Source organism: Hippichthys cyanospilos, chromosome 3 (genome assembly GCF_059441005.1).
Source record: "Hippichthys cyanospilos isolate Australia breed blue-spotted pipefish chromosome 3, RoL_Hcya_1.0, whole genome shotgun sequence".
Classification (NCBI taxonomy): Eukaryota; Metazoa; Chordata; class Actinopteri; order Syngnathiformes; family Syngnathidae; genus Hippichthys; species Hippichthys cyanospilos.
The window spans coordinates 27,983,753-27,997,022 of record NC_142371.1 but is presented as its reverse complement, the minus strand read 5'-3'; the positions used below and the strand labels follow the sequence as shown (position 1 = coordinate 27,997,022).

At 40.5% G+C, this 13,270-nt stretch overlaps 1 long non-coding RNA gene across 1 annotated transcript; it reads left to right on the top strand.

Annotated features, from left to right (window-relative positions):
* The first annotated feature begins 1,603 nt into the window (after positions 1-1,603).
* LOC148426673 (uncharacterized) lies at positions 1,604-11,231 on the top strand. The gene is made up of 4 exons (XR_015865096.1): positions 1,604-1,856; positions 4,585-4,653; positions 5,951-6,080; positions 6,149-11,231. It is a non-coding gene; the product is annotated as an uncharacterized LOC148426673 (long non-coding RNA).
* The last annotated feature ends 2,039 nt before the right edge of the window (positions 11,232-13,270 follow it).

Here is a 13,270-nt window from a genome sequence, read left to right as displayed (position 1 = left end):
GGATAGGCCAGCAAGCCTTCAAACCTTGTGAGGATCAGCAGCTAGAAAATGAATGGATGGATGGACATGCATACATACTATACATACATGTATACATACTGGCAAGTCCACACTAACAAACTTCTAAATTAACATGGTCTCTGTGGCTAAAATTGGAAGCAAATCTTTTTTTTTAGGCTACAAGCCATCTGGAAGATTTTAAAGCTGCTTTGCAAAGATTTCAATAACATTACTGCCAAAGTATTATGATGCTCAGGACATTTTGTTCTTCTCTAATAGATGATTGCTTTTTCATGACAGAAACATACTGTGTGTTTAAATATGTGTTCTCCACACAAAGGAGGTCAGTGTGTAATGATTAATCTTTCTGCTCTGAAGACGGCAGGGCACAGTGCACGACTCCACGTACTATTTAAACAAAATCACTCTAGCGGCTGTGTCAAAAACATCAGGCACTGTTTACTGTTTACCTGTTTATCAGTCACAACTGAGAGAGAGCGAGAGAGAGAGAGAGAGAGAGAGAGAGAGAGAGAGAGAGAGAGAGAGAGAGAGAGAGAAAAGGAAAAGTCGAATTAAATTTTATACGTTCAAATCACTACCACTAGGCCGCGCTGTTGTGTAAGATACGAATACCAAACAATCTGCGTGAGTCTTCCAGTATTCCATTTAAGTATTGTCTTTACAAGCAGGGGTGAACTGTCGTGGCTAATTAGGTTTTAAAACGATCATAAGGGGTGACTAATTAAACATGTAAAATATGTTCAATCTTATTGCCCAGTCAGATTACAGTCTTTTTGTGCAGCCAGGTCTTAAGCATGTCTAAAAAGACTATAGGACCCTCATAATCAGTATTGTTGGCAAATAAACATCATTATCATTTATGACTATAACTTTATTTTGCAGGTTTACCTTTCTATTTTAATACATATTGTTCTTCTTTTATAAATTGGACCAAACCAAAAAATGAATACATTTTATGTTTGTTTGTTTTTAACAAAAGAAACCATCTAAAAAGGGAAGCAAAAGTAACAAAACAAAAAAATTAAATCTCCTATTCAATAGTTGTGGGTGTTTTGGGGGAACGCAACTCCCAGGATAAATGTTGAAACATTGTAATCAATTTCTTGTTTTGTTTTGTTTTGTTTTATTAATAATTGATATTGGTGGTGATAAGAGGTTAATTATTTTGTTGATGTCCATACTGAAAATCAGCTCATCAAATTCACAGCCCACCGTTAGATTCAAGACCTTGTCCATCAAATAATTTACAGACACAAAAAATGTCAAACTACATAATAAACCATGTACTGTATGTACGCATAAATGGAAAAGATCTACTCTAGAGGAAGTCACAGTTTTTTAATGTAACTTTTTAACTCAAAAATAATGGTCATACTACAATGAGCAATGACAGAACAATGACGGAATGAAGCACCGCTAACTGTGTTAATAGCAGCAGCAGTTGAAAGTGCAAACGAAAAGCCTGTCTTCAGTAAAGAGCATTATCTCTTTGCGGCGCTCTTACGCAACCGGCCCAGCGTACGAGCCGACCCAACCCGGGCTTCAAGGACTGGGCCGCCCGTCTGGCAGGTAGTGAGTGACATTGTGGGCCAAGTAGAGAAGTGGGACACTTGGCTGTGACATAAGAGAGGAAGCGGGCCGAGAGGAAGAGCGGGTGACCGAGATCAATCCTGAACATCCGTTAGCCCCGTCTACTGAAGTCTTTGGCTCAGGAACAGAGGGGAACAATTGACCTAACTGTGACCTGTGACCTCTTTCTATCTGATCACCTCAAATTTAAGAACATAACTCAGTTCACACTTTGTTCTCTTCACAAATCCACACAGCAGTGGGAGGTAAGTGTCATTTGAAACATGTGTTCCATCAAATGGAAGGTAGGAAGGTCGGTAGGTAAAGATAGATAGATAGATAGATAGATAGATAGATAGATAGATAGATAGATAGATAGATAGATAGATAGATAGATAGATAGACAGATAGATAGATAGATAGATAGATAGATAGATAGATAGATAGATAGATAGATAGATAGATAGATAGATAGATAGATAGATAGATAGATAGATAGATAGATAGATAGATAGATAGATAGATAGATAGATGGATAGCTAGATAGATAGATAGCTAGATAGATAGATAGATAGATAGATAGATAGATAGATAGATAGATAGATAGATAGATAGATAGATAGATAGATAGATAGATAGATAGATAGATAGATAGATAGATAGATAGATAGATAGATAGATAGATAGATAGATAGATAGATAGAGTGTCAAGTATATTTGTAAAGACATTTCAAAAAAACCTCAAAGGGCTGACCAAAGTAGTCCCGCACAATTACTAAAATAAAATTACTAAAACAAAACAAGTTACCATGCACAAATATAATAGTAAAAAAGTGATTAAATCAATATAAAGCAGAGTTAGAATAAAAAGGGAGGTAAAACAGGCAGATAGATAGATCAAAAGACAGACAGACTCAGGTAACTATGCAGACAGTGCCTGTTGGTTGCTTTGTTTTTTATATAATGTGGTTGGGGAAAAAATGCAGCCAGATAATTAGTGTCATTCTTCCTTTTGTGAATATTAAAGACTGGCATCACGTGTCGCATCGGCTGCAGTGCTGTTGAAAGGAATCAAAGATAATGAACGTGACAACATTCACACGAGAATAACACTGTAAGCATTAAGGGTTATTAAATGTATTATTTGTGTTTATGTAATAATTGCAGCACAGGGTTGCTTGGGGTGGTCTGGTCCGTTTGTGCGCGACCGAGGGTGCTCAACCGATTCGTCATGGAAACTGCAGGGAGCTTTTGCTGCAGAAGAGCAGAACCCCGTCAGGCATATTTTTTCCTCGGAGAGAATAACCTCTCCGTGCAGTTGTGGTTCTCGGGCTCGGTGCGGTTGCCTAAGTGCATGTGCGTGCCTCCCCACACAACGCAGCGAAGCACCCTGAGCTTCTGCTGTTGCCTTTGAGAGTCTGTCATTAGCCTGGTGAGTCCCGCCACATCAAGTTCAATCTTGTCCTCGCCCGGACTGCGGTTAAAAGCTTTGTGGTGATTCCAAGAAGATGAAGAAAAAGGTCCGGCAGCCCACGCGGCGGACCCCTCACACATTTGAGGAGACACTAACAGTTTGCCCCACGCTCACCTCGCTCTGCAGTGCCGGTGTCTCCGTCAGTCACAGACCAGAGACGCCAGGCCTGCGCAATTATGGCAATTTTTGGATGACATCAGACCAGAAAATGAATGATTTCATTTAGCTGTGCATTTTTTTTCTGCTTCTGGTGTGGGACTCAAAACCTGTAATAGAGGCCGTCTAAACTGAGAGGGAGAATTGTTGGGTCACTCACATCTGCGCTTGGACTGAAGGTGAATCTCGCGCGGGTGAGCTTGCTTTCTTCGCTGATAATAACCACGGTTTGCCGTTGGCGCTTGGAAAGAGAGGTCAAAAGACCACCCATAGTCTTAAAGAACAGTCTTTAACTTGGACTCTTGAACACACACGCGCTATGTGTGACTGTCCAAAACTTCACATTGGGACACACTTCTTAATTAATGAACAAATGTACCCACAGGAAGCAGGTTTAGAACTCAGTTGGGTTTCCAGAGACATTTTGAACGAGGCAATGTTAAAGATCGTTTGGGGGACAGCTCTTGTCTCTTCTTGCATTGCTCCAAGGCCCAGAACAGCATGCTTTAATGAGTTTGGTGTGAAAGAACTTGGACCTCGGGCTCATTAAATTAAGAAAAGCAAACAGATATCAGGGACTAGTTCTGCTGGATGGATGAACCCAATTTTATGCAAAGCCTTCCCCTTAAATGAGTAGCTTTTATGTTTTTCCATGCATCTGTTTACTTCCTGTCGGTACAAAATCAGGCACATCAATATGTAAGTCTCGCAGATGAGCGATCCCATTTGGATTTGGCCATTTTGGCAAAACTTCTGTGCCCATGCATGTGTTTCAAAATCACTGTAATACTGTTTGTACCAATTTAACAAAAATAACTAAATGATAACCCAAAGTAAATCTAAATGATGCACTCAGCAATGGGAGGCTAAACAGGCCCCCAACTAGCTTACTGTTATTATATGTCACCAGAACCGTGGTGGGAATGATTCAGCCTATAGCTGAACTGTGACTCCTCCAAAGATGCCTTGAAAGGGTACAAAAGACTGGAAAGGGACACATGAAATATGTACTATAACTTATCTGCAACCATCAATTACACACAGACACAGAGGACAGACACTGAATCATTTGTATAGTGTGTCTGCAAAAAGATCCTGTGGTTCTTTCCAAGGCTGCGATTTCAACTTGAGGCTCCTTTCAATGGTGCTTACACACAAAACGGGTCCACGAGCCCTTTGGCTAGGACATCCTTTTCAAAACAAACAGCCTGCTGTGAACACAGGAGAAATTGCCATTTCATGCTCTTACTTCATGCCCGGATTGGACTAATTGACAAAGCGGGGTCGCTCCTCGGAACAGGTGAAATTGTGTTAGTGTGCAAATCCCCGCTTACTCCCATTTCCTTTTCAACTAATCCAATTAGAGTTGCGGCTCCGAACGCTGGACATCTTCGCTTCCTCCCTGCAGCAGTGGCCCCGGCTTGTCCCTTCAGGTGAGACGAGCGGCTGTACGAGAAACAGACTCAGTGCGAAAACCGTGTTACTCGGAGAAAACACAGGAGAAAATCAGCCATGCTCACTGATGTTCTGAGCAACAAGACAGCTGGAAATAATCATATGCACAACACCAAATAAATCCCAGACTACATACTTGAAGCTTCATTTTCAGTACGTAGGCCTGTCTGTAAACATAAAGATAGGTTTGAACGAAATATTGTATCCCCCTGGAGCTTAACCTACCTGTCCAGAAAACCCATTGATACCCCTGGTTGACACCCAATTGAGTTGTTCCCAATCACATAAATATCCACAAAACTAAGCTATTGCTGAACTGAGACTAGTCCAAAACTCTGATCCTAACCTAGTCCAAGTCAAGCCCTAACACAACCCTCTTCCCTAAAGCAATCCGATCATAACCCGAAATCTTAACTCAAACCTCACCTTGCCCCATCACTATCTTAGTTCGAAAACAAACCCGAAGCTAATACCAAATTTGGCCCGAGCCCTACCCAAACTTGGACTCAAAACCTAAACCAACAGTACTTGTTCTTTAACCAAAACACACGACACATTGTGCCTTCCTCAGAGACATATAATGTCTCTGGCCAAATTCAAATTATCCACCCGTGCTTATATTCCTTATAAAAAGAGGCTACTTTGCATGCTTCGATTTCCTGCATAGGCTCCAGCAAAGCAGTTTATTCTTCCACCATTTATTAATGGTCACATGGGTCCCTAGTGTAAACTTTATAATCAAATAAATTGCAAGCATTTGGTAATGAGCGTATGGTGAACCATTGTGAACCGCTACATGTTTTTACAATCTATAGTCATTTTTAACTTCCTCATGTTTTTTTTAACACTTTATGTTAGATGTATCAAGATCAAATTCCCGAATTGAGTCAAAATTGACACAGAGGGGTTTTAAAGGGAATGCGAAGAGACATTTTTTTTCGAACGAAGTCGGCTGTGTTCATCGCGGCTCACAAAAAGAGAACCCCATATTTTTATTATTCTATGTGCTATTCTATTCTATTCTATTCTATATGTCCACCGCCTACTGCCTGCAGACAGCTGAGATAAGCACCAGCTCGCCTGTGACCCTAATTAGGCTATAGAAAATGAATGGATGGATATTATATTGTATTGTGTTAGTTATATGTGCTATGCACTATTCTACAATTACTTTGTTTTTCAGTTCTTTATGGGTTTACGATGATTTTAAGAGATGTTGTTTTTTTTTTTTTTTTTTAAAGGTGCATTTGAATCCATTTTCCATCCATTTTCTAGAGCCGCTTATCTTCACAAGGGTCGTGGGCTTGCTGGTGCCTGTCCCACTTGACTCCGGGCAGTAGACGGGAGACACCCTGAAGCGGTTGCCAGCAAATTGCAGGGCACGCAGAAACCAACAACAATTCAGGTACCCAATCATACCCAATCTTAGTATGTCTAATACACCTGGTTTGCATTTTTTTGGACTGTGTTTAGCCAGAATGCCCAGAAGGACCCCACACGGGCTCGGGGAGAACATGCAAACCCCACACAGGAAGGCCAGAGTGAAATGGATTTGAACACGGGTCCCTAAACTGTGAGGCGGGTGGGCTAACCACTACGCCAACAAACCGCTCTGCATTTGAATCTTTTTTTTTTTTTTTTTTATTCCATCTGGACAACATTATTAAAACAATTCTTGAACAGTACATACAGTATAGCGAAATCGAAAGAACAAATTATCAACATGTGCGCAAAGTGTTTTTAAGTAAAACTTTTCGAATGGAAACTTTGCAACAGCCAACACTGGCCTTAAAGATGGACATGTACCTTTCATCACTCCGCTTGAGCCACAAAGATGACCCACAAGAGAAAAGAGCATCACGTGTGATGAGGGAAAGTCAGCATGTGGGTCTGTCAAAACACCTTTCAGCTGTGCAGGGTTCAGTTTTGTGCCGGATTTATTACTACCACATGAGACACGAGCAGCCCAAAGGAAACGGGAATCTGTCCAAGAGCTCCCATCCCTTAGAGGTCACTCCAAGGTCAACGCACGCAGATCCATCAGTACGTGGGTGAAATCAAGACCTTGAAGGTCTCTTATGATGATGTCAGGCAATGTGTGAGAGTGAATGGAGAGGTCAACAAATGATGTGCGAATTTGTGTGTGTTTCAGTTCATTGAAGACAGACAAACACACTTTGTCATGTCCATGTCTATGTGAGGTCCAGGAAGTAAATTTGGTCCCAAAGAAAAACAAAGAGGAAAGCAGTCTTACTTGTTCTGCGTCTACTTCCCACGCACATTTTTACTTTTGTCACAGCGCAGCTATGTTGCTGGATTATTTCATGTAGCATTGCTAATGTTGTCGCAGTACAGTGAGTCAATAGGCTACAAGACAAATTCTGTTCAGTTCCCAAGTTGTTTTCTCATGACAAACTAGTGTAGTACAATACACAAAGGGTGAAAGTTAGCCTCAAAAAGTGCAAATATACAATACTGGTGGAAAACCTTCTCATTCAATAGCAAACCCCTGGCTGATATTATTCATGACTGTGTGCTTCTTTGGCAAAAATATTGTGTACAGTCCTAGCTTATGCAGTGCTTAAAAAAGCATCAGGACCCACGAAAGACTTAATCCAAAGCATAATGAAAACCACTGCTAAATAGCATGATATTCATACATATAGGTGAATGACAGCTCATCATTTTCTGCCGAAATTGGATGGAAAAAGAACTCACTTGAATAAGCACCCCACTACCGCTGTCCAAGTCAAGGGATTGAAGAGACGTGTGCTACCTTCACACCAAGGAAAATGCAACTATCAGGTTGATGACACCCGCAAAAATGAACCACCATGATGTCGTTATTATTTAACGTGTAGACAAGTAATGCAAAAGCACGTTTTCATTTCCAAACCTGCATAGGAGCAACCGCTACCGGCATCTTACCCACGCATCTGAAACGGCACGTTTGGATAAGATTTTGAAGTACACTCTGTCTCCATCTGCTTGGAAAATAGTTGTAAGCTTCCAGTGGTTGCTAAACTTTCATCTGGTGGTATGTCATGGCGCATGCTGTCAACAGCAGCTAGTTAACGATGTAAGACGCACTTGGCCAGGCATTCTCTTCTGAAAAATCAGTCTTGGACAGCACGTATGGGTCGATTCCTCCTCACAGTCGCTTTTTGTTGGTATGGCAGTTTTAGATCAGTTGGCAAGTCCTCAAAATACTCTGAAGATGCCATAATAGGATCATTACGTTGGCGATTGATGTAAACAGCACAGCTGTGTGCGCGGTGGAAGCATCCCAGAATGCTTTGGTTTGTTGTTCATTATTCTGCTCAGCTACTTCAAGGGCATAAAAGAACCATTTCCGCATTTAGAAAACCAATGCTTCCAATGCCACCAAAATAGCCATCGTACATAACTGCAATTTCCTTTTTACTCTTTATTTATCTTTCCTAATGCCGCGCTAAACCAAACATTAGCCTTCTTTTACTTGGACTCACAGTAAAGCAATTAAAGAAAATGAAGAGCTTTAATATAAGTCGAGCAAGTCTGTGACAGACATGATGAGGCCTTGTGTGCGTGCAAAATATCGACATTTTCCAGATGTCCTCCTTTTTCTATTTTGTTGGGTCCTATGGAAAAGTAGAGGCTTGCATCTGATGTGAGTTGACACAAGAAGGATGAGGCAGGTTGTTCCAGTTTTTGTGTTACGCTCCCACACTTCCCACTGGTCAGGATAATAACAGTGGCTGGAAAATCCGCTGGCCAAATTATACAGTGAACTAACCAAAGCTAATACAGCAAAATACAGAACTAAAATGGATCATGTTTTATTAGAATAGGCCGCCTGCGTGTTAGAAAAGAATGTTAATGCCCTTCGTAAAATAGTTTTCCTTTCAAAACATCCTGATACATTTAAAAAAAACCTTTGATGAGCCGATCGAATGTGTATTACAATAATGACTATGGCAGGGAAAAAAAGAAATATTAAAATGGTTTTTATTGTGAACAGATCAAACAGAACGAGTTTTGAATACATTTGATATTCAAAAAGAATATTTTCAACCCATCTGTTTTGTTAGTTAAACAACAAAAATTGACTTGTCAATAGTTGAAGGATCTTAGTGGTATTTAACTAACAAATTAGAATTGATCAGGTGGATTTATGCAAATAATAGGCGTTTTGTGGTTTGGAGTCTTGAGTTGAATTGCATAACCATTTCAATTTTGTCTTGTTTTTCTCTTCTCGGGTTTCGGTTCGGTTTACGGATATTTTTCACTTACTCGTTTGCCCAGGTTTAAGCAGGGGTAAATGCTCAAGAACCTTTTGCGGAACGTAAAACAATACAAACGTCATAGACATTTAAACACGATAGACATTTAACAATATCCGCACTCTTGCAATGTAAGTGAATGGGGTCATGTCCATGTTCTCAGTCAAAACCAATTTATAAAAATAACCCTGATTTTAATAACACGGTGTGAAGTTTAAACCTTTAATAAAGGAACAGTCACACGGTACTTTAGTTAAAGCAACTTTGATGCTTTTTGATGGTTGAATTTGACGCACGTTGGAGCGGGACGGGGTTTGGAGCAAAAGTGGCAAAACGGATGGCTGATTTATGTGTTATGATGAGGCCTCATTTTCCATCCGATGGCGGTTCCAGACTGGGAGAAAGGCACTTTGACGGAGATGTTGGTTTTGAGTGGGAAAGTGCCATGTTTAATAGTTCTCAAATGACCCTGGAGTAGCATGAAGACATGGAGCATTTCATGCTTTCACTCACACTGACTGATATGACCCAAAACTGCTGCTGTGTTATAACCGCAGCAAGCGGCTCTCCAATAACCTCGCTTCCTCGCAGCGGGAGGCAGCTTGTGGCCAGACTGACGCAGAGGTGAAGAGCAGACGTGGCAAAAAGTGGGCCACCAGTAAACAAACTTTCAGCCCAGTTACTTTCATCCATTTTTGGACTCTAGTATTCCCTCCTTTCTCGCGGGGACGGCGTTCTCAAAAACAACCGCAAGAACTGAAATTCGCATAGTAGAGATTGTTGATTTTTTTGTTGTTTTTGTTCCCTTTTTTGATTGATCTTTTTTTATTTCTGTTCCCTTTTTTGATTGTTCCTTTTTTAGATGAAAGAACAAATGCATAAATGTGTATATTTTTTTGTCTGGACTGACTTAGAAGAAAGAAAAATATCAAGAAAATTAGTGAGTTAAACTTGCAAGGGATAAGGTCAAAAATGAAAATCCATGCAGTTGAGGTTGAAATGTTTTTTTCATAAATAAAATTGCTATTTTTTGACTGGTCTGGCTTCAAAGGAAAAAATGCACGAAAAATAGCAACGCAAATCTAAAATAGAAAATGTTAAGATCATAAATTAAAATACAGCATGTCGCTGCAATAAACAAAGAGCAAAGTTTTTATATTTTTGATACTGTATTATAATATCATTTCCAAATTTACCCCAGTGCAAGTATAATTTAAAACAGGATTTAGCTCAATGGCAAGTGTCACTTTTTTAGGAATAGCTACCAAGGTTATTATAGATTTGGATTTTCCATTATTTTTTGGTTTGATTTTGTTTTGACTTTTGTTTGTTAAATTTAGTTACCGATATTTTTAATCAGTTGCTGGACCAGGTCTTTCCAAAAATGCTTAGTTTTTGTTTAGTTTGTATTACTAAATTGTCCTTAGGTGTGATTGGGGGCGTGAATGGTTGTTTGTTTCTGTGTGCTCTGTGATTGGCTGGCAACCAGTTCAGGATGTCCCCCGCCTACTGCCCGAAGCCTGCTGGGTTAGGCACCAGATATCACGTGAGCCTTGATTGGCTGTTACCTGCGCCCTGAGCAATTATGATGGCATTTTCGATTGACTGCCAGTGCCCAATGAATTAGATAGACAGATAGATAGATGGATGGATGGATGGATGGATGGATGGATGGATGGACGGACGGACGGACGGACGGACGGACGGACGGACGGACGGACAGACAGACAGACAGACAGACAGACAGACAGAAGACAAAATGTCACCAAAGTTTCAGGCGCCTGCTTACACAACAACACTCAGCATTTTTCTGGAGTAAGCGTACCCACAACCGCCAGAAAATGAGCACTGTGAAATAGAAGAAAACAAATATCATGGCCGTCGCGCTTTCGCCTGGTTTCCTGCCAAGTGGTTAAGGGCCTCGGGTTCAACTCCGATTTGGGTGCATTACACTGCAGGTGATAACTTTGAAATTCATCTACTTTAACTGACATTTTTATAGCATAGCAAATCACAATTGAAGTTTTGTGGAGGTACTTATCACAATAAACAGGTTTAGTACTAGTCTTTTATATTGCCTAAAGTAGACACCTGCCAGACATCACTGCACATAACAATAGCTCTATTAGTATTACTTGTATGATATAACAGACAAAGCTGCTGTGTTGCCGCACCATTTACGTCATTTATGATGAAATACTTGAAAAAGACTTACCGTAAGATGTTATTTAATAAAAACAGTGCTGGCATTCTTTAAACTTGACTGGGAGTATCTTTCTGAGAGGGGGGTTTGCTAGTAGAATCTTGTACAGAAATGTGCGTACATTCCCCTATACAGTATTTACAAACGTCCCCATGAGGAGCACCTTCCTTTTGTTTGCACCAATTTTGCATAACAGACTCTGAACTGGGGACTTCTATCTTTACAAAGAAATCTAACATGGAGTTCCCCTTGTACAGAAATTTGCCACAGGAAATGATCTATTAATAGTTCCCTTGAGCGAATGAGCGTATGATTATTATTGGCAGAGCTCTGTGCATGTGCCAGGTCACCCTCAATACCCCCAGGTTTAATGTTTTATTCAAATTACATGAGGGTAATATTGTTGCTCTGCCTTGAAACACTTGCAAACCATTGCTTCTTTTCTATATCAGCTACAACTGATTTGACGAGGACTTTGCAAGAAGCGGGTAAATGTGAGAAAAAAGTGTTAAGTGTTTTTGTTGAACAAAGTGCGTCTTCTGTGCTTTCCTCTGTTGCACTGTTTTTATCCTGGCTCTTTCCCGTTTGAGGCATCTAAATTAAGCACAATATAAATATAAAAATCACTGGCATGCTATACAATAATGACACACTAAAGTAGACAGGTACACCTCAGACATAATGTTTGGATGGCTGGGCCGACCTCTGCCCCCACCCCAGCGGCTAAACTGCGCACACTGCCGCCATTGAGCCGGCCGGCACTCAAGATGAAGTTGGGATTGTTTGTCAGCTGGCTGTAATGCCAGGAATGCTCCCTGCTGCTCCCCCTGTGTGAGTGAACGTCCCTCACGCTATATTTTGCATCTCGAGCTGCGCGCCCGCATGCCCCCTGACCTCATGAGTGAACGTTTATTTTGGGACGCCGCGGTATGGATTCAATACCACATGGTTTAAATGACACAAATCCGGTTTCTTGCTCCCAAGAGACACAATGGGGTTGATCTCAATTGCGCAAAACAACTATTTTTGGAACAGTGTACCGCGCACGTGCGGAAGCCATATTGCCTTCAGACAAAAACTATGAGTGCTACCCAAAGAAAATCATACTTTTAGGAGCCAAAAAGAAACCATAGACATCCGTATAACGATCAACATTTTGCCTGTAGAGATGGAAGGTCTGCAAAGGTACGTTTATCGTCTGCTTTCTCAGCAAAAAACATGCTAGCACTACACAGCGTGGGTGTCAAGTTGAATATTTTTAACTTCAAGTAGACAGGTAGTTTCTTGAAGGCATTATTATTTCGTACAAGTAAGGAGTGTGGGGATGGGACTGCAACAAAAGTTGTTTAATAATCACTAAAAGAAAGTAGGAAAAAATAAATGCAGGAGTGAGTTATCCTAGACATAAACAACCCCAAAGTAGGTTTTGAAAACAGTGACTTCAATCGTTTATTTTTGTGAAAAAACGCAAAGTTTGCTAGCTGGGCTGAGCCATCATGAAAGCTATGGTACAATAAATCGTTTTTTTTTTTAAATTCAAATTAATAAAGTCCTTCCCTATTTACTTTCACGTGCACGTTTGTGGCAGACTGGACGTATAATTACCTACTCTCGTGTCCAAGATTTATGGGCACTCTAGATAGAGCGAATGCAAACTGAGCTTTTCTAGCTGCGCGTTTCCAATGTGGGACAGATAGATAAGTTTTGGATGAGTAAAAAAAAAAAAAAATCACTGCATTCAGCTGTTGACTTGAGTTGCATTAAGTGACCAATTGAATCACAGTAGGACACCTATAGAAATATCAGTCCGATGTTCCAATCAGCCATGACTGGTCTGTGAGCACATTGCAGGGGGACGTGGAAACATTTAGTAATTTATTTGACGAACCAAAATTAGAACTGCCACATGTCTACTCAAGTTGCAGGGCCAGGGGAGACAAATTTTACTACTTTGGCACACCCGAAGAAAAAAAGATCGGATGATGGTGAGTGCATTGCCTTGTTTAGCTCAGTTGAACTATCAGCTTGCATTAGCTTATTAAGTGCAAGAAAGTGTTAGACCTGTTCTCAAAAGGAAATAATTATAAATAAATATTTGTCCACAGAAAAATATTTAACTTAAAGTGTCTT